Genomic DNA, 23,366 nt, shown 5'->3' on the forward strand with positions numbered 1-23,366 from the left:
TATTATGATCTGTTATGATCATAAGGCATTAATTGAGATATTAATAAGCTAAATATATACAAAATCATCATTTATAGTGTACTTTCTATTAGGAGGTGTCTATCTTAAACCCTAACCTCTACATTTAGACTTGAAAAAATAATACATTATTTTTTTCAATATTGTTTTTTAAGATCTTTTTGAGTTATTTTAAAGTGAATTTGAAAGATTTTACATTTATCTTGAGTTTAATTTTTAGATAAAATAGTGCTGTCCCTACCGAAACACAGAGTTTTAGTCTGTAGGCGGAGCTTTGTTGCAGCCACACCCCTGCATTTTAGAGCAGGAAGTGAGGCTGCATCCGTGACCCTCACGGCCACATGGTGAGCAGTTAGATGCCATTGTTTTAAAGTAAATGTGTTCCAAAGTCTGAAAATAAGTTTGTAACATTAAAAATTGATAAAAATAATTGAACATTTTTGTGTTTTAATGAAAAATATCATGATTTTATGTGTGTACAACTGTTCAAAGCTGTCTTTGCTAGTCATGTACTGGCTAGCGTTTTTGAATTCTGCTCAAAATTAGGCTAAAATGGTCACTACTGACACATTTGGTAAAGTTTCAGTAGTGTAATGATTGTTTTGGTAGTGACAAAATGGAATGTTCATTTATTTTAATAAAGTAAACATAATTAAGGTACAGCGTCACTCAAAGCAAAAGGACTTTAGTCTAAATTCCAAGTCTGCCATCCTTGTATACTGCTTTAAAGGTGCTTTGTTTTCCTTTGACATTGAAGCCAACAGACACAGTCCTTCATGCATTTCTTATTGACTTGTTTCTTTCTGCTTTAGCCTGCGCAGTGGCATCTGACCACAGTGCTAGAAGAATACTGAAGCTCAGCAGCACCCCACGACATGTTCCTACACGTGTGTGGGGGGCCAGAAAGTAACAGGAAAAGCATCACTGAGGGGCGTGGTCCACCAGTGGAGTTGCTCTCACCATCCAGAACGTGAGCAGATTTATGTCCACAAACTGAGAGGCGATCCCTGAAGTGTGTGGATTTTCAGGTTGGTTCTCATTCAAGAGCCCACACCTCACACTCAGTGCCTCCCGACGTGATTGGATGCATTGAAAAGACAGCTGTAACCCTGATTACGGGTGCATACTGGGTTTCAGTGACAGTTACATCAGCATAACATGGCTTGAGAATGTCTTTTCTCAAATTAGGGTTCCACCATTCTTCATGTGACAAACATAACCCCCTGGTGGTCATGAAAATCATTGCATTTAAAGGGGAATTTCACTGGTGTTTGAATATTTATGCACAATTAAATGGTTAAGATCTAAGCAAAGTAATTCAGAGTGATTTGGTGTGAAATGCTTTGTTCTAGAGAAACCTAGCGAGTCAGTATTGTTCACAGTGGTGTGATAGGAGCCAGACGTCTGAAGAGTTTAATGGCTCTAAAAGCTCCCACATAGAAAACGTTCCCATGAAATGGTTATCAATATGCTACCTATTGCCTGAAACATTGTTTTATGGTAGTTTTATGATAAAATACATAGTTTTATGTTAGTTTTATGATAATATTTAGGCCTAAAACTTTTTTTTATCTAGAAGGGATACATGCAGGTCAATGTAAGGCAAAATAGTCTCTAAAGAAAACATAATTTTCCAGATTTACCACTATTTCACCATAATCAATATTGCACATAAAAGTCAGAAGACACATCTGGGTTCACTGGAGGTTTTTTATATAGTAAATAAAATGGCTATATTTGCATTGTTGGCATCTCGACCCCTGGTAGTGGTGAGTCAGTACGTTTCTCTATAATGCACTACTTCATATCAAACCACACTTTGTTTAGACCTTAGCAAGAGAAGTAGAAACATCAATGAAATTTCTATGAAAGAGCTCAATTAAAATGAACCAGTGCTGATAGATATTAAGCCATATGAAATGTGTGGCTTATGTAGCTGCTGTTACAGTGTGATGATGTTGTTTTATCGAAAATGCTGGGCTAAATATGACTTTTATTTAACTCAAGTCAAGATTTTTATATGAAATTTATCTGAACTTTTATTTATCAGGCTAACAGGCTGATAGTCTTTATTAGTATGCAGTTCATGATGATGATGCATTTTTGGTTGAAGGGGAATTCCAACATTTTTTCTACATTTCTGAATAACTTAATCGTTGAGATGCAAAGTCATTCAGAATGGTTTGATGTGACTCAGATTTCTTTACAATGGTGGTGATAGGAACCAGGGGTTGCATCACCTCTTCTTTTAACAACACTCTGTAATTGTTTGGTAACTGAGGAGACACTGCTGTAGCTTTGAAAGTGAAATGTTTTCCCAATTTTGCGTGAAATAGGATTCCAGCTGCTCAACAGTTCTGGGTCTCCTTTGTCGATTTTTCATTTCTTAATGCGGCAAATGTTTTCAATGGGTGACAGGTCTCGACTGCAGGCAGGCCAGTTTAGCACCCGTACACTTTTACTATGGAGCCATGCTGTTGTAATACATGCAGAATGTGGTTTGACATTGTCTTGCTGAAATAAGCAAGGCCTTCCCTGAAAAAGACGTCATCTGGATGGCAGCATATGTTGCTTCAAAACCAGCATTAATGGTGCCTTCACAGATGTGCAAGTCACCCATGCCATGTGCACAATGAGTGCGTTTACATGCACTTCATAATCCGATAACTGCAGAAAATCAGATTTTGTCACTAATCTGTTTAACGCGTTTATATACACTTGAGTAATCAGATAATGGGGAAGCTCCATGTCTACATGAGTCAGACACTAATCAGATTTCTGCTTTGCAACCAGCCAGTAAACTCACAGAAGAAGACGTGACGTAAACATAATGTAAAACTCAAACTTCATGCCACGGCTTTTTTTTTCTAACATCACGCCACTTTACCTGAAAAACATGAACACACATCATCTAGAAGGTGAAGAATATTCAAACCCTTCATTTCGTCAAGTATGTATCTGGTTTCAGCATCGTTCCAAAAGTGTTTTGCTGTGTCTTACGGCAATGCTGCTCACTTATTTCCGGTACCGTGGTCTGTTTCGCACACGCGCAGACTGAGAAATCCGAAAGAAATCAGAGTAAGAGTTTACATGCACTGAGAAATCTGATAACTGAGCTAAAATCCAGCTCTCTTTATCAGATTTCTTAATCAGATTTCTAGATCTTACTGTGATCTAAGAAATCGGAGTATGCTGTTTACACAACCATTTGAATAATCACAAAACTGCAGAAATCTGATTATGTGATTGTGATTTCCACGGCAGAGCACTACAGCTGCCAGTATGGAATGCAGTCATGGGTCAATCTTTGGAAAACTGACTTTTTTGAACTACAAGAAGTTGGTGTAGTACGCAAACACCGTTAAAGTAAACATACTGTTTACACCCTAGTCCACATATGTGTAAACTAAGCTGCCAAATTTTGAATTCACTGTTTTGATGATGTCACAAAAAACCAACACATTTACATTTGCCTGTTCAACCTGCAACAGTTTAGCCCCGCCCATTCATAATAAAGTTATATGGAGTGTTTCAGCCTGGGCTGCTTTGAATGAGGCTTAATATGCAAAACAGGGAAGCTGATCAGAATAGAGGCAATTTACTTTATATCAGTCTTTAAAACGCAATTACAAAAACAGCCTGTTAATAAGTGATGGAGAGAGGTTGGAAAATGGTTTTGTAAAAATGAATTAAAATTAAATAAACATTATCAGTGGACCTCAGTGAAAAAACTACAAGGAGAATGTAGGTATTTGGCCCTACCAAGAACAGTTTTTATGAGAAAATGGAACTATAAGAAAGGAAAGCATGGTTGAATAGTAATGCAGTCATGTGTTTTGGTTCAGCAGTTGAATCTTGTAGTGTGATTTTGTAATTGTATCTCATTTATTCATAGGGTAGCAAAATTAATAAGTTATAATGGGAAGACAGAAGATTTCACTGATTTTTTCAACACATTTGCACAATTAAATGGTTAAGTCATTCAGGGTGGTTTGACTTGAAATGCACTGTTCTAGAAAAACATATCAAGTCAGAATTGCTCACAGTGGAACCAAAGGACTGAAGAGTTTAACATCTTTTATTACATGAAATGGGTATGAATATGGTGCCTGATGCCTGAGCTATTGTTTTTTGATAGTTTTGAGATATACCTTTTGCCAAAAAAGTAATTTTTAAAATCCATTCATGGTGGAGACTTACCTGCAGGGCACTGTGATGCAAAATTATCCCCAAAGAAAACTGAGAAAATAGTAAAAATATATATTGTTTTCAGATTTACCACCATTTTACCATCAGAAACATTACATATACAAACTCAAAAGACACGTGTAGGTTCACTGATGTTTGTACAGTAGAAATATATATAGTTATACAGTCGCCTAAATATTCATAAGGTAATGAAATCAATGAGTTTTCACTGATTTTTTAAAACATTTGCTTAATTAAATGGTTAAAAAGTCATTCAGAGTGGTTTGACTTGAAATGCACTGTCCTAGAAAAACATACCAAGTCAGAATTGTTCTCAGTGGTGGTGACAGGAACCAAAAGTCTGAAGAGATCAACAGGCCTTTTATTACATAAAATGGGTATGAATATGCTGCCGATGTTACATAGTAGCGAGTTACATTTGTGTGACTCCTGGTTCCATTTACCACCACTGTAAAGAAATCTAAGTGGGTAAGTTTCTCTAAAATGAACCATTTCACATCAAACCACTCAGAGTAACTTTGCTTACATATGAATTCATTAAACTGAAATAGAAAATAGTAGAATTTGCCTTTGGCCTACAGTCATTTGTTTCTACAACTGAATATTCCTGCAAGATTTGGCTGTAGGTTTTGATATCAAAGAGTTGTGAAAGTGTTGGGTTTTCATGATGGAGTGATGAAAGAAAGGATGATAGGATTAGCTAAATGAAGACAATCACCATCAAATGCAGTTGTATGCTTTTGCTCAGCAGTTAAATCTTTGTGCTAGATTGGACGGCTTTCAATTAGAATGAAAAATAATGAATTCCTAATGAATTCCAATTACATGGGTATCTATGGGAAAATGGATGAAAGGGTGAAAGAAGGGATAACATGGTTTGCTGAACAAGTGCTACCAGTATAAAATGCAGGGTTTTTTAATCAGCTTTTGAATCTTAAAGGGGAATCCCACTGATTTTTCAAAATTTCTGCATAACAAAATGATAGACGTGCCAACATAATCCTTCAGAGTTGTTTGGTGCGAAATAGTATATTCTAGAGAAACTTACCATGTCGGAGTTATTCACACTGGTGGTGATAGGAACCAGACACCCACCTCTAAAAGCTCCCCCACAGAACATTATTACATGAAATGGTTAGCCTGATATCTGAGACAGTTTTTACAACTATTTCTATGATAACGTTTTGGCCTAAAACGTAATTGAATTAAAGTATTTTAATCCATTCATGGTGGAGCGCTACATGAAGGGTGTTCTAAGGCAAAATAGACCCCAAAGAAAAGTTATTTTTGTCAGATTTATGCCTATTGTACTATAATCAACATTACATGTGAAACCGCAGAAGGCACGCATAGGTTCACTAGCAGTTTTGGAAAATAAATAAACTGGCTATAAGTGCATTGTAGACATTGTGACCCCTGGTTCCTGTCACCACTGTAAAATGTCTGTGTCTCTAAGTTACAGTGAACCATTTCACATCAAACCAATCTGGAATGACTCTGTTTGCATTATTCAGAATTTAAAAAAAAAATGGTGTAATTCCCCTTTAAGTTGAGTTTTATGGCTCTGTCTTGAAATATGAAAAAAGCCATGTAAAAATGAATGGGTTTCTATGGTAGCTGGGGAAAAAAGGAAAAGTTTAAAGCGGAGTGGAGAAAAACGTGCTTATATACTTATGTATGGACGGCTTTTCTCTTTATTTCCAATGTTTGTGGCTCTAGCTTGCAACCCATTAATGTAAGGAGGCAATAAATTATGAATGGAGGCCTATGGGATGAAAAGCAAAAGATGAAATAAAAGAGGGATAGAGGTATAAAAAGCAGATACATACATTGTATTAGTAATAAGAACCTCCACCACAATTTTTGCTGGTTTCAGCATGAAAACTGTCTAATAGAGCAGCTTTAAAATCAACATATTAATGTTGTAGTCTGTAACTGGATGGAGGGATGAGAAAAAGGGATGCGAATGGTCTTTCTAAAAGGCATAAGTAACATCAGTTCCCACAGGATTTCAGGTAAGCTGGTGCAATGTTTTCAAAAAAGTTGTGGCATGAAGTTTGTTTTGCATTATATTTACGTCACGTCTTTATGTCACGTCTTCTTACTGCCTGACTCATGTAAACCCAGAGTTTCCTCATTATCTGATTACTCTAGTGCATGTAAACGCATTGATCGTATTACTGACAAAATCTGATTTTCTGCAGTTATCGGATTATTAAGTGCATGTAAACAAACTCATTGTTAAAGTTTCCACTTCCCAGTTCATGTGGTCCACATGTGGAACTGAAGCTGCAAAAACAGTCTGTTTTGTGGCCATTATTTTTGTGATGTCACAAAAACAAATGCATTTACATGTGTCCACCTATTCAGCCTACAGCAGTTTAGCTTCACCCATGCCATTACATTTAAGCTGAAGTTATAAGCAGTGTTTCAGACTGGGCTGAGGCATAATACAGGGCAACCAATCATAGCAGACGTCATTATATATAAGTCTTAAAGGCACAGTAACTAAATTCTTGAATTATAAGTGTTAAAAAGAAGTCATTTAAAACTGAATTATGACCTCTAATGCACAAACCCACACAACCTTTAAAAGTGATCAGAGAAAATAATAAATGAGAAGCAAAATGTAGCCTACGGGTCCTTTAAGGACTTTGGAAAATGTGGTGATCATGAAAACTCTGCAAACAAGCAATAAAAGCACAGCTTATTTAACGATTTTTTGCTGCTGCATTAAGCTACAGCACTTTAAGACCACATACAGGCTGTTGGTATTTAGATGCATATATTTCTCAGCACACGCTTACTTACTCAGTGGTGGTTCATTCTTTGTCCACAAGGGAGCAGTATGTGACTTGAAAATGCTTCATAGCGTCCATCACACTTACACAGACTCCATCAACAGTTAACTCTCAAAATAATGCCTCTTGAAATCGCCGCTCACAGAGCAGACACAGCATGGGTTTGACAGCCCAGCTTTCCAGGCTGGGTAGGTTCAGAAGAGGGTAAATCTAAAAAAAAAAAAGACCTGCAGACCTGAGCAACTGGAATTAGAGTGTGGAGTGAACCAGGCTTCCCCCACATCATCACAGACGACATGTGAGTCGTTTTAAGAGCTTCTCAAGACAATGTAACTCTTATTAACTCTTATGAACCCTTATTATTTTTTCAGAACTGTATGCTGGAAATTTTCCCCAACATGTAATATTTTGTATGTAAGACAAACTGAAGTTATAGGCTACATGCTGAAACAATCTAAAACAGTTTATACATGCACTGAAGAAATGGTTTGTGATTTAAATATCAAATGGCTGCACATGAATAAATCACATTACATCAACACAACTGCTGTCTGTCGGTTTGTGTCTTTTGGCAGGAATTGTGTTGATGTAACACATTTTATTCACATGGAACAGTTTGACATATTTAAATCATTAAATGATATTTTTCACTGATCTGTTAGAGCAGGAAGTCAATGAAAGCATTATGTGAAGATTACTGATGTATGTGTGAGTTATATTTATATATATATATATATATATATATATATATAGTATTAAGTAACCACGTAACCCCAAAATGGTAACTTTACAGGAGAAGATAAAACCTACTTTACTTTTAATGTAAGTCAAGCAGACTTTTTTCCAAATCATATTAGGTCATTTCTTTTAGTCAATTCATGATGACATTTACATATAATGTAAAGGGTAAGGTATTTCCAAATAATGTCAAAAACTGAAAAATGTCAAAAATGGAGATACAAGGTTTTCTTCCAAAAAGAGCAATATATATATATATATATATATATATATATATATATATATATATATATATACACATACTTATGCAGTAGACAGATGAACATAAATACAATAAAACATAACTTTTTATTTATATATGTGTGTGTGTGCGTGTGTGTGTGCACGCATGTATATATTTCTGAGGACAATAAATATCATATAATTCAATGAAGGGGAAATGAAAAAAAACTTTCCAAAATTTTCAAAAACAAAAAAAAAAAATATTCAAAGCCACAGAGAAAATGAGACTCCTAACAACCACCTGGAAGACCTGGTAGACACCAAATCTGTCCCTATCAGATAAACAGCACTTAAAGCTTTAATATTTGAGAGAGAGGAGAAAATCAAGCTGCTTCAGATCTGAAACAATCCACAGGTGTTTCTGTCCATCCTTCCACTGTGAGAAGACGACTCAGCGCTATGGGTCTGAAAGGATGTGTAGCTATCAAGAAACCTCACTGAGAAAAGGAGAAAAAGGGCAAATTAAAAAAACTGACAAAAAAGTAGAAATCAAGGACGCTGCTGGTGTTCTCAGAATAATGTGTTTGTGTTTGAATGTGTTTGGGATTACTCGCTTCATGAGTAGCAGAAAATGCAACCAACTTCTAAGACTGAACTTTGGAGGTGTGGATAAAAGTCCCTGCAGATATTCTCCTCTGAAAGGAGGAGTAGAGGCCGTTAGTGCAGCAAAGGGGGGACAAACTCTGTATTAAACGTCTTGGAAGACATTAATTCCTGTGTAGGCTGACAAAACAGAGCCGTAAAAAAACAGCTGGCCTCGGTGATGAGAGCGCCCACATCAGTAAACACCCTCAGAGTGGGATGGCAGCGCTCATGAATGTGCCTGTGTTGTAACCTACTTCTGGCTGTAAAAGCTCTGGCTGCTCCCTCCAGCGAACGCAGGCCGCGTACCTGTGCGTGTGTGGCGTCTCCGTGTCTCTGTAACTGGCGGGTGAGGCTGCAGGTGATTTACTGCCGCTGATGTGAGCCAGTGCTTTTGGCAGGCTGCGGTGTTGTTCACAAAGCGCGTGTGGAAGGTGTTGACAGGAGAACACGGGCTCGTTTTTGTTAACCCTTTAACCCTCTGCTGATTAACCCTGTACCAGTGAGCGCTGAGTGCAGGCGCTGCTGTCAGCAGGTGGATCTCTGAATGGATTCTGAGGTGAAGCAAGAAAACATAAGTCATAAGTGCAGTTCAGACTAGACACCCCATTCATCTCTCTCTCTCTCTGTCTCTCTCTCTTTCTCCCTCTCTCTCTCTCTGTCTTTCGCTTGTTTGCGTTTTTGTTTTTCCTCTCCTGCTTTCATCGCCCTGTGAGAGTAAAAAGACGCGTGTGATGTAACAAAGCTGCTATGTGTCTCTGTCCCTCAGGGTAGAGACAAATTATTTCTCTGAAAGAGAGAGAGAGAGAGAGAGAGAGAGAGAGAGAGAGAGAGAGAGAACATTTGGAGAGATAAAGAAGACTGGCAGAGAGACAAAGAGGAGAAAAGAGAAAGACAGGAGAAAAAGAAAGACAAAAACATAGAGAAAACGAGGAAAAGAAAGAGAAAAATAGACAGACAGAGAGAAAAGAAAGAGATTTGTGAGAAAGAGAAGGGTACAGGAAGAGAAAAAGACAGAAAGTGAGAAAAAGAGAGAGAGAAGAATGGGAGAAAGAGAAAAAATAGATAAAGACAGAAAAAGAGAAAGAGAGACAGAGATAGGAGAGAGAAACAGGGAAAAGAAAGAGGGAAACAGAGGAGTGGAAAGACAAAGATAGAGAGTGAGAGAGAGGGAGGAACAAAACGAGAGACAGAATATATATATATATATATATATATATATATATATATATATATATAGAGAGAGAGAGAGAGAGAGAGAGAGAGAGAGAAATAGAGAGAAGAAAGAGGGACAAAGAGAAAAAATACATACATAAGGGAGAGAGAGAGAAAAAAGAAAAAAGGACAGAAAAAGAAAAGAAACAGAAAAAGCAGGAAAATAGAGATAAGAAAAAAATAGATAAACAGAGAGAGAAAAGAGAGAAAGATAAAGAGAAGGGGACAGAAATAGAAAAAGAGAGTCAGAGAGAGCAAAAAATAGAGAAGAGAGAGGGAGAAAGAAAAAAATGGATACAGACAGAGAAAAAAGAAAAGAGAGACACTGATAGGAAAGAAAGGAGAAAGTGACAGGAAGAGAGTCAGAGAGAGAAAGAAAGAGAATGAAGGAAAAGGGATGGGAAAAGACAGAAAGTGAGAGGAGAGAAGAAAAAGATGGTGAGAAAGAAGAGAAAGAGAGAACAAGAGACAGAAGGGACAGAAAGAGAGAGATAAAAACAGATACACAGAGTGAGTGAAAAAAGAGAGTGAAAAGAAAGAGAGAGAGAAAGAGGGAGAAAGAGGAATGGAAAGACAGAAAAAGTGAGAGAATGAGGGAGGACAGAAAGAGAGACAGAAGAAACTATAGAGAAAAAGAGAGAGAACAAAAAGAAAGAAAGAGAGGTAGATAGAGAGAAAGACAGAGAGTGAGTGAAAGAGAGAGAGAGTGTGTGTGTAACAGCAGGAGAGAGAACGAGAGAGAGAGAGTGTGTAAGAGCAGGAGAGAGAGCGAGAGAGAGTGTGTGTAAGAGCAGGAGAGAGAGAGAGAGAGAGATAGTGTATAAGAGCAGGAGAGTGAGCGAGAGAGAGAGTGTGTGTGTGTAAGAGCAGGAGAGAGAACGAGAGAGAGAGAGAGAGTGTAAGAGCAGGAGAGAGAGCGAGAGAGAGATAGTGTATAAGAGCAGGAGCGAGAGTGAGAGAGAAAGAGAGAGAGAGAGAGCGAGAGAGAGGGTGTGTAAGAGCAGGAGAGAGAGCGAGAGAGAGATAGTGTATAAGAGCAGGAGAGAGAGTGAGAGAGAAAGAGAGAGAGAGAGCGAGAGAGAGAGGGTGTGTAAGAGCAGGAGAGAGAGCGAGAGAGAGATAGTGTATAAGAGCAGGAGAGAGAGCGAGAGAGAGAGTGTGTGTGTGTAAGAGCAGGAGAGAGAGCGAGAGAGAGAGAGTGTGTAAGAGCAGGAGAGAGAGCGAGTGTTAACAGGAGTTAGAGATGAGTCCTCCGGGCGATTAACCACAGGAATGTGTGTATTCTGATTTATAGAGGAATAACATGAGTCCCTAACGGGAAGCTGTCCCTCCTGAGCGCTGAGCAGAGCCGGAGGAGAACAGCAGCAGCGCCTCAGTGCAGTTTGGCAGGATGTTGGCACTCACTGTCTGTCTATTGTAACTGTCAGCTGTCGTCTCCTCACTGCATTTAATACTTTGATGGCACAAAAATAACATGACGTGAATAAGAGAACATGAATGTTTAGGACTTTAGCTGTTTGGGTTTGGGCGGGTGCCAGTAAGGGTGCGGATCAGCAAGCTTGCCAGGAATGAGCTTCTACTGACATTGCTTTTCATTCTCTTTGTCTTGTAGGTAACTTGAGGAAGAGTTTCATTCCAAAACGCATGATTCAATGGTTCTGATGTAAACAGAGGCATTCAGAGAGGTTTGGTCTGAAATTCTGGAGAAACTTACTGAGTCAGAACTGTTCACAGTGGTGTTGATAGGAACCAGATGTCTGAAGAGTTTAATGCCTCTAAAACTCCCTCACAGAAAGTTATTACATGAAATAGTTAAGAATATGCTGCCTGGTGTCAGAGATATTGTTTTATAATCGTATTAAAGATAAGATTTTGGCTTAAAATGTATTTTTTAAACCCATTCATGGTTAAAGAGTACATATAGGGCAAGAAGAGCCATTTTGTCCTTTCAACAAAAATCAAACCACCCTGGGAGCCACAACATTTATGTCCATTTTACCATCTTGGCTGTAAATATGTCTCAGGATGTGCTAATATCCTAGTATAGGCTAAAAAACACAATATAAACAAAAACACTGACTTATTTTGCTCTGCTTTAGGTCTTTAGCTCAGCTATTATAGCCGCTTTTCTCACATCTTCAGCAGGAAACTTTTCCTGAAAAAGTGGAACAGTTTGTTGTAAAACATCTCTCAATGTTCGACTTCTCATGAAGCTGAAGTCGCTTCTCATTTACCAGCTTCTTGATTGAATTTTCCTGTTCCACTTTAAATGGTGCCTGGAAGCCAGAATGGAATTGCTCCACTTTTTAAGGTGGAACCGGAAAATTCGAGCAAGAAGAGAGAGAATGAGAAGCGACTTCAGCTTTGCAACCTTTTAGTGTTTGACAGTTTCTCGTTCCAGATTACATGTATCAGGAAAACAGCTGAAGTGATTATAAATGCAAATAAGTCAGTTCGTCTCCAAATTATCGATGTTTGTCTTAAATCTTTCTTTGCCGTTTCGTTAGCTACGAGCTAGGTGAGATTGTTATCTGAGTTGCTATGGTGACCAGCAGTCTGATCGCCAACCTTCAGGTTTTAAGGGTGAACTAGCAGATACACATTAACTCCAGCGTTTAAGAACGTTTGTTAAAAATGTATTAGAATGATCAGCAGAGCTTTATTTTACTACGAAGGAGGATTATTTTATTTTTAACCTAAGAATCTAATTCTGCTGTGGAGCCGCAACAGGGCAGTAAAAGAGCGGCATGCGGCTCCGGAGCTGCATGTTGCTGACCCCTGATATAGGGTGTTGTAATGAAAAATAGTCCCCTTTCCACATTTTTTTCCAGATTTACCACAATTTTTCCATCATCAACATCACATATACAAACTCAGGAGACTCGTGTAGGTTCACTGGTCATTGTGAATAGCAAATAAAATGTCTATGTTTGTGTTGCAGTGATTGTGATGTCTGGTTCCTATCACCACCACTGTAAAGAAATCTGTCTCTGCAATGAACCATTTCACAACAAACCACTCTGAATGACTTTGTTTACATCTAAACTGTTAAATTATACAGAAATCTTGAGAAGAAATTTTCCTTAATCATAATATAACATTACTGTGTCTTGTATTGCGTAAAGCCCATTCGCAACAAATGTATCATGAAAAAACAAAGTGTAAATGAATAAAAGTGGAGTTTACATGTTTTGATATTAAGCCATTCATTTATACACCACCATCTGACAGAGTACGCTTGCTACTGTTTATCTATTAATCTCTTAAGTAGCCACATTATTACACATTTCTACTCAGGGAACATTTATATAGCTTATTAATAACAGCCAGTTTGCATTGTAGTCCATGAAGTCACAACAAAATAACCCTTGGGGATTTTAAGGGGCTTATATTTATATTTATAGTTTATTGTGATTTTGTCTGCTTTGAGTGATGATGCTTATATTTCGTGCTCAATAATAAATAAATAAATAAATAAATAAATAAATAAATAAATGTATTTAAATGAATTATCAGTCAAATATGCCACACATATCCATTCAGTCAGCATATTCTTAACATACACAAACACAGTTGTATGCAAAAGTTTGGGCACCCTCAGTCAAATGACATGTAAATGAGTTACCACATCTTCTAGAGAAATATGACATTTTTTGTTGGGAATTTTAGTGCACGATTTGCATATATAATATAAAATGTACCATTACTTTTGCACAGGCCATATTTTGTGTTTTATATTTTTCCGATATGTTAATTTCAGCAAATAAACAGTAATTATGTGCTAAAATGTGCAGAAGTGTGTTCTCTGCAGAGGAAGTGTTCACTTCTTTACACTTAGAAAATCAACAAAACGTGTAATTTGACCAGGGCGCTCAAACTTTTGCATACGACTGTAAAATGTAATTGTTGTTGGAACAAAATTGAAACATTTCATTGCAATTTCTTTGACCGTCATTGTAAACAAATGTTCTTTGAATCAAAATGTACTTTCATTCATTCTGTTTTATGTAAATCAGCTTGAAGACAATAACTTCCAAATAGTCATTTCATGTTGACATATTTCCAGTCTTCAAACGCTGCTGGTTCACTTTTCGTGTGTGTGTGATAAATGTTGCTGAGGTCATGCGTGTGTGTGCGCACGCGTGTGGTATGAGATGTTGTTAAGAGTTGACAATAGGAATACTGGTGGTTAATAATTTAGCTGTCTGGCTGATCCTGAGTATAGGTTTGTGTGAAGAGTGGTTTATTTTTCTTCTTGCTTCAGTCTCTTATGTAATATAACTACCACTTTAAAACATACTAAGTTACACATGCACAGTACTGGACTGAGCTCGATGATTTCTGTTGTGTGAATGTCTCTCGCTCTTTATTTCTCTTTATACGCACGAGTTTAATGTCTCTGCACAATAAATCACTCATCGCTATGATTACTATGTAGTATCACTACGATACTGTGATCCTAATTCAGTCCCGCATAAGCACGGAACTTGCGACAGCAGTTTTCTATCAAAACTAACTATTCGCTATTAATTTTCCTTTGCATGTCAGCAGGCAGGAACCGCCCTGGGCAAAAACCCTGAGTCATAAATTAGGCTGCAGAATCAGCAAAAGCTCTTAAGTCCAAATATGTGCCATTCATTCTGAACTGTGGCCAATCACTCAAACTCTGAACATAAGAAAGTAAGCACTTTACTCACATTTTTGCCATATTGTGCATCAGTGTTGAAGCTCAAATATTAGAGCTAGGCCTTCAGTTTAGACTGTAGGTGTGTTCCAAAGGGCTGCAGCTGAGGCGGGCTGCATTTCTTGGCCGCTACGTCTTAGTGAAGGACCCTTTGTATACAGCCTAGAAATGCAGCCTATGTTCTGAGTGATTTCAAGGACCCATCAGATGTATCCTTCCAGGCCTTCGGTTACCTACAGTTCACTGCGCACAAACGACATGAAGAAAAAAAAAAAACAGCACCACAAAAATTGCGGAAAACAAAGCCACTGGAGCAGAGCTTGTTTTAAAAGGTAAACTGTTCTTGTCCTTGAATTCGTCTTCGTTACCTTATAAAGTGTAAAATCACTGATTAACTAAATCATTTGTACATATATCGTATTTTACTTAGAAGTATTTGTTTAATGTAGTTTATCGTACTACATAAAAACACCTCCTCCATTTCCATGAAGAAATGAAAAAGCAACAAACTCAATGCAACAGGCTCCATTTTCTCTCACGAGTTTCGCGCCGCTCTGGTCACCACGCAGCCTCGTTAGGACTGCTCCATTTCTGTGACCAATGGTCTACTAAGGCGGAATCTTCATAGGACAGTCCTACCGAGGACCGGCCCTACCTTGTCAAAAACAAGGGAAAAACACCTCTAAGATAACGTTCGTCTCTGCTAGCTCCCCTTTGGGATTCTAGTAGTATTAGTATTAGTAGCAATTCCCTTGAACATTCTTTGGCCTTTCTAGACGTTTGAAGCTCGTAAAAGACGCCCCATGTTTTATTTGAAGCTTGTAACAGACTTTTTACCTTGTAGTAGTTTGTGTAAAGAGTCCTGACAGAACTGCCTCTGTTTTCCATTTCTAACATCTGACTGAAATGCACTGGTCAGGCCACCACTCATTCTCATAGTCAGTGACGTAGCTAGAACTTCTAGAAGGCCTGACATTTTGTTCTCAAAAAATCAGTCCCACTCATTGTAAATCAAAACGTGAGTGGTTGATTCTGCTGTCAGTTCATATATTAGTGGTCAGTTAGGTATGTTAGGACTTCAGTTCAGCTCCTATAGTCTTTACCGATGGGAGAACTGCAATACATGCAGAGGTTAAATACAGCAAGCATGACGATACTATAAAATAAAAATAAAACAACAAATGAATAAAATAAAAACAAAAATAAAAAACAGATGCAGACATCTACATGTACTGTTACATTTCACAGAAATAATTAGGCCTACTGCTCCCTGCTGCTGTATATACTGCTTTAAGTACTTCTTTACGTGGACTGCATTGACTTTTACACAGGTGCACTGCAACTTTTAATGTGTCATTAGCATCAACATTATCTGAGGTGGGCAAAATCGCAGAACCCTCAGCCCCAGAATCCCAGCTTTTTCTTACTTCATATACCATGACAAAAATGCATCAGGGTTCCCTATATGGAAATCTGATACGTGACTACATATGGATTTCATATATCTGACATATATTAGCATATATGAGCTTATCTTATATCCAACTCAGATCCAACTCATATATGCACATATATGTGATGTATATGCCAACTTATTTTCAAATATGGGACATATATTTCAGCTATATATCAATTTCTCCAAACATATATAGTAACGTAGGGGTGCAGGAAAAAATCGATTCTTAGATGCATTGCGATGCGGACGTGAACGATTTTGAATCGATTCATAAATGGCAAAAATCAATTTTCTAAATATTTCATTTATAACGTGATGTTGACAGAAGGCAAAAGGCAGAATTTGGAAGTGGGTAAGTGCAGCGCCTGGACAGTCTGTGGCGGCACATAACAAAAACACACATGGATGAGTGAGAAATCCGACCGCTGAAATGATCGCTGCTATGTGACCTGCAGTCTGCACGGCGGTTCTCAGTCATTGCGAAACAGGGCTTTCGCGCTATGTTGCACACGACCCGTCTCAAAGATACTTTACTGACACAGCAATCCCCCCGTCTCTACAACGAGACCAAAACCGAAGTTATAAAATCACTGAAGAAAACGGGTAGAATAGCTGTAACGCGCTAAGTGGACATCCATTACCACTGGATCTTATATCACCGTAACTGCACATTTTATCACAGATGAGTAGCAGCAGCTTCTCGTGCTCCAAACAAGAGCAGTGAATGAGAGCCTTCTAGTTCACTTGCCACATCACTTCCATTTGATTTATTAAAACAGATATTGGAAGTTAATTCATTGTGGATCATTACGAATACTTTGCTTTAAAAGTACCAAGTCACTTTAAATAACAATAACACAGAGTCACTTAGTCTCTTTAAAATGTCTATTGTCTCTATATTCTGTGTATATTTTGTGTATATTTAATATATTTCAGTTGGTTTTTCTTGTATTTTTATTTTTACTTATTTACTTTCTGTAGAGTGATTAGCTGAGCCTCACCACAAGCATTTCAATGCATAAATATCCTGACATGTTGTGCAAATGACAAATAAACTTGAAACTTGAACTCGAAACTTGAGCTCACACAGTGAGAAAATAGAAATGCTATATAGAAAAAAAGATGCATCGATAATCGTTTTATAATCGCATCGCAGCCTCTGAATCGTAATCGAATCAAATCGTGAGGCGCCTAGAGATTCCCACCCCTAGTAACATGTATATTTACTAATGTATGATTGAAAACCTCATTCATATATGGATGGAATATATTACTCATGTGCTAGTTACATATTACATCATTTTTTTGTATGTCATTTAAATTTTTCTGTATACTATTTTGGTGTTTGTATCAGACATATATCGGACATACAGTATATGCATGATCCATATTTATGCATGTATGTAGTCGCCCAACTATCAGACATATATGTATAATCCATATATTATGCCTGTATGTCCAATATTTGATACTTACATACATGTACACTGCATATATGACTATATATTTTTATATATGGGTCCTGTAAAGCTCCCTAGCTTGTTTACTATCGACAGGCAATTAATGATGAAGTCACTAACTTGCCCATTTCCATATGTGTATATATATATATATATATATATATATATATACATACACACACACACACACACACCCACACACACACACACACACACATATGTGTAACTAAATATCCATTAAATGCAACTGAACTTCAAGTTCAGTGTGAAAGAGTTTATTAAATCTAACCGTAACCCTAACCTTAACCTTAACCTCAAAGCAAAACCTACACCTACTCCCAACCCTAACCCTAACCATCATGTTGTTCATAATCAACTGAATGCCACCAGAAAGTTTGTTAATGATTTAAGTATCTGGAGCATCTATAGGGGACCCTCCAAATAAAGTGTGACCAGATTTTAATCGTTTCTTAGATGCATTTTCCAGGATTCCAAGTGAGTTTCTCTAGAACATAATTCCATCAAAGACTGTCACTTTTTTAAAACAGTGGTTTATTTTTCAGTGGTTTGATGGACAGAGCCTGTGAGATGCTTGGCTACCATGGCTCCGCAAGAGCATTCATCACTGCCATACCAGAATCTACTGCACAGTGTTTCTGTAACGTAACAACCTCACACTCCGGTTTCAGTGAGCTCCTGTTGGTCTTTGTCTTTCAGTGTCTTCAACATTGCTGAGTTTAGCTCATTCGCCTCCGTCCAGAGCTGAGGGCGCCTCTCTCGTTCTGCAGTGACCTCGTCAGGTGAGGTATTTTAAGATCAAACAGCGGAACACCATAAAGGAGTCCAGCATTGCAGGTAAAAGCTTCCTCCCCGTCTCCCATTAGAGTGCCTCTCACTGGGTGAGGCCTCTTTGCCCAAGACACCTTTTAGCCCCAGGTGAGGGCCTGATTGGTTAATTGCCTTGGGAACAAAACTAGCGTCTGGACACGTTCTGACGTGCACTTTTGCTCAGCAGGACGAGCCGAGAGCAGAGGAGAGAGAGACAAAGGTGAAACCACAACTGTGATGCAGTAAGCGTGAGGGATGTGGGTTTGGGTTTGAAGTGGGGACACCATAACGACCTTACCGAGAACTAACAGCAGTTCAGCATTGGCAGCGCTCATGGCTTCATAGGTTTCAATACTTGTTTTTCCTCTTATGTTTTAAGTTTTAAGTTAATCGTCAACTTTACTAACGTTAATAGCTGTGACTGATGTTAAAATACAGTTAGGACTAAGTACACATTATTCTCCTACATGGCCTTGTTAACTTTGCAGTATAGAATGCTTTATTGCTGGGATTAATTCAATGAATGTATATATTCTTTTCTTCAAAAACATGTAAATGTCATTCATTTATATGCAGGAGTTTTTGGAGTTTTTGTTTATTTGTTCAGAATAAACACTAATATTAGAACAAATACAAACAATATTAATACAATAAGTAATGATTTTGCAGTCATATGCAAAGGTTTGGGTGCTCTGGTCAAATTCTATGTTTTGTTGATTTTCAAAGTGAAAATAAATAAACAGTGCATTAAAATGTGCTGAATGTAACATATGCAGGATAAAAATATTATGTAACAGTATGTTAAACTCAGCACATGCATATCACTGTTGTCAGAAGAAAACCTCATATCTCCAAAATGGTAACTTTACAGGAAAAGGAAAAAAAAAACATACTTTACTTTTAATGTAAGTCAGTGGAACCAGACATTTTTCCAAGTCATTTTGGGCCGTTTCCTTTGGTCCACTCATCATGAAATTTACACACAATATAAAGGACAACAGGCATTTTCAAATTATGTCAAAAACTGAAAAACAACAAAACGACAAAAATGGAGATACATTTCTTCCAACAGCAGCGATACAGAATGTGCACTAAATTTTCCAAAAAATCACATATTGAAGTCTTCATAAACTTCATAAACTTAAGTGATAGCAGAGGAACTTAAACTTAAATATGGCATTATTTCACTAAATAACACAAAATGCGTCATTTGACCATTTTCCATTCAACTGTGTGTATTTCCAAGCGTTCGTTTAACCATTTTTGAACCTCCTAGTGGCAACCCAGTATTAATTGTAGTTATCATCCAATTCCTCATTTGGCTAATCAATGCTTATTTAAATTAAATCATGGTGGTGGTTTTGAACAAAGCAGTGCAACGGCCGGGGGTGATGAGGAAAATTCTGAAACTAAACCTTTGTTCTTCTAACTGGCTCACAACAAGACTTTCGTATTACTTTTTGCTGTATTTGTGTTGATTTATATTTATTAATGTTCTACAGAGTTTTCACTGCCAAACGCTTTTACACAATTAGCCTAGGTGTCTAGTACAGTACAGTACTGTATTTATACAGCACAGTACTGTGTATTGTTGGAGAAAGTTGAGTAGAAAGGAAAACATTCATCATGATCAGAGGATCTCAATCTCTGTTCCAACTGTTATCACGACTGATCCATCTCAAAAATGGACTCGTTAGCTGATGAGCTGGATCAGGTTGAGTTGAAGACAGTGTGGTTCCCCTGGATCCTCCTCTACAGACAGTTTTTAATACACAGTTACTGTTTATTTACTGAATTTGGAAACATATTGGAAACAAACATAAATTGCAGCCTGTGCAAAAGTAATGGAACATTTTATGTATTTTTATTTCAATTAATAAATAGAAATCACACTGTAAAAAATGGTTCGTCAAATCAACCTAAAGAAAAATACTTCATGTAGTAACAAGCATTTCAACTAGTTTTATTCAACTCAAAAATTACATTGATTCAAAAAATCGTTCAAAGTATTTATTTAGGTTGAATAAAACTAAACTATTTATTTTTTACCACACTAGGTGATTTTTTAGGTTAATCTGACGAGCCATTTTTTCCAGTGTATGCACTAAAATTTGAAAAAAAAATTCCACTTATTAATCCAGAAAACGTAATTAGACTGAGGTGTTCAAACTTTTCCATTCAACTGTAAGTCAGCATTACAGTAAAAGCACGGCTTTCAAATAAGCATGTAGCACCCAGGCCCGGAAACATGAGGGCAGGCTGTTTGAAATTATTATTTTTTATTTTTTTATTTTTTTTTTTTCAGCCGGTTAATGCAGAAGGAAGCCAGATAGCTAATGTGAAATGAAAGTGTGAACATGAGGTCAGAGTGCAGTCAGAGTATTTATGTATCTATTTGGTGAACCACATCAGAATCACATCCCTTTTAATCTGTAGCCTCATCACTAACGCACTGCACTATCAATGCTGCACAATGTCAGTGTTGTGTAAAAACAAAAACAAGCAGCAGGAAGTGCCGTTATATGGAAAGAAGTATGAGTTTTTACACTTCTCTCTACAGATTTAATCTCCCTCTGCACTCTTTCACTCCTGATAGAACTTCTGCAGATCATGCCTTCACTGCTCAAACTCCAAATCTTAATCATTACAAAACCTACCAGGAAACAGCATAAAAAAAGCAACATCCACTCAGCAGCACTATTTCTCTCTGAGATCCATCTGCAGAACTGGGCAGCCAACTGCCACTCTACACCTGCAGTTTCAGGGCATGATGTGGCTTTAGACTGAATTAATAGAAATTATGTCCTAAAATTAGCAGAAAAATTCAATTTTTAAGAAAATATTTGGAAAATTAACAAAATTGACCCGGGGTCAACCTTGCGTACCAATGGGTTTATTTCTCTGGTGAGTAGAAAGAATTTTGGCTGAAAAGGCTTTAATAAATCCAGGAAAGCAATAGCAAATGGATCTGTGGTCCATAAACTCTAGAAATCAAGTGATGACTTGGGCCCAATCCCATTTCCCCCCTTGCCCCTACCACTTAGCCCTACCCCTCCATTTTGCACGTTCACGTCTAGGGTTAGGGTGTCCCGATTTCTGTTGTAGAGGGGTAGGGTGAAGTGTTAGGGCTACATGGCCCTCTGAACGGAGGTTTCTCACACTCCAAACAGAGTGTTATGAGAAAAAAGTAAAACCGGCGAGATGGCTGAGCAAGCGACCAAAGAAACACACAAATGTGAGAATTTTCTCAGTTAAAGAATTACAGTAAGTATTTTATTATCTCAGTTTAATGTCATTTCAATGTATTATGGTTCTTTTCTTCATAACAAGCACAAAAAACGCTAGTAGTATGCTGATGTCTCTGTGGCTAGCTAGCTAAACTTCCTGTTCCACCTTAAATAAGGCAGCATTTACATTCTGGCACCTCAGGCGTCAGACCTGCTGCACTATTTAAGGTGGGACGGGAAGATTTGAAAAAGAGGCTGGTGAATAGCTGACTTCAGCTTCATATCACCCAAGAATTAGGGGTGGGCAATAATAAACAATTGTCATCCCCCCTCTTTGAAAACATATGGTGCCCTAAATCTAACTAAAGACCAGCAGTGTGGTTTCTGAACTTTACCCTCCTCTGCTATCACTGCAGACTGGTTGCCTACAGAGCACGGCTAGTGATGTTCTTTTCTATTTGAGGGTCCCATTTTTAGGGGAAGATTTCAACCACTACCACTTGTAACTCAGTTCCAGGGGGCAAGGAGACACTTGAAAACAAGGGGTAGAGTGTAAAAATAAGAACTGGGACTGGGCCTTTGTCACGCCGTTAAGACTGGCGCACCCTATATGAAGCAGAGACATCCAGTCCATTATGACGAAGGCCACGGTGGCATCTGTGTCACTAGAGGCCGCAAGACTCAGAGTTTGAGAAGGGCTTGGCCCTGCTAAATGCACCTTTCTACCTCTCGACCTCCTGTTGTAGTGAGACCCAATCTGGTGTCGGGAGAGTTGGACAAGTGTGCAATCACAAAACAATGGGTTCTTTTCACGAGCTAAATGCCCATTGTGATGCTAAAAGGAAAAAAGCATTGGCTAATTACACGGTATTCACGAGACACCTTGAGGTCTTTGTCTGGCCGGTCAGGATGGATTGGGTTAGGGGGGTTAGTTATTTTACAACAGTCATCTGAACCAACTCCACTTCAAAAGAAAGAGAGGAAGGGAGAGAGGGTTGGGTAGCCCTCCAGACCTTGTTCTGAAGTTAGCGCGTTGAGGAGGGAATGAGTTGTCCGGCAGATTCCTTTAGCTCTCACTGAAAAGGCAGCGTCATAGTGCCGAGGGCTGTATGGAAACCACTTCATTTCTCTCTCTCCCTCTCTCTCTCTCTCTCTCTCTGCCCTCTGCAGACACCTTTAGATAAATGGTGCTGGAGCAATCTCTCAGAATTCCTCAGGTCATAAGTTATGCCGTCCCGCTTTTCGCTGGTGGCCACGTTTGGAGGCCTCGTCTCCTTTTCCAATCCGTCTTAAAGTCATTCTTCTCATTGCGGACGTTTAACCTTGAACATTTTCAATGACAGTAAAGGACGAGTCAGCCCAGATCAAAGAGACCAAATGCTGAGAATGTGAGATGATTAAATAATTGATTGAAAACAAAAATGGCATATCCTGTATGCTCTTAGTGAAGACAGTTCTGTGTATGACTTTTCACACTTTTCTGTACAGACTTTCTGCACTCTTTCACTCCTGTTGTTAACCTATTTTTAAAAGGTTCTTTAAAGCAGTGGTTCTCAAACAATTTCTCAGGACCTCCAGACAGTCCACATTTTTGCTCCAACCCAACTGGCAACACGTAGGTTTCAGTCACATGATTTTTCTGTTGTGGCTGCCATATTTGGGACCAAATTTCTGGCTTCGCTGCTCCGCATGAACGTAACTAGAGGTGAAAGATAAAATTACTCACCTTACTTTGGAAGAGAACAACGTGACCTCGACAAAGTTGATAAAATGGACTGCGATCCTTATACAGTTTCCCCTGAACTCCTGGTCCCACTTAAACTGGCAGAAAAGCTACCAAATTTGTGTTTTCCTGACATTTATATT

Source organism: Colossoma macropomum, unplaced genomic scaffold (genome assembly GCF_904425465.1).
Source record: "Colossoma macropomum unplaced genomic scaffold, Colossoma_macropomum, whole genome shotgun sequence".
NCBI lineage: Eukaryota > Metazoa > Chordata > Actinopteri > Characiformes > Serrasalmidae > Colossoma > Colossoma macropomum.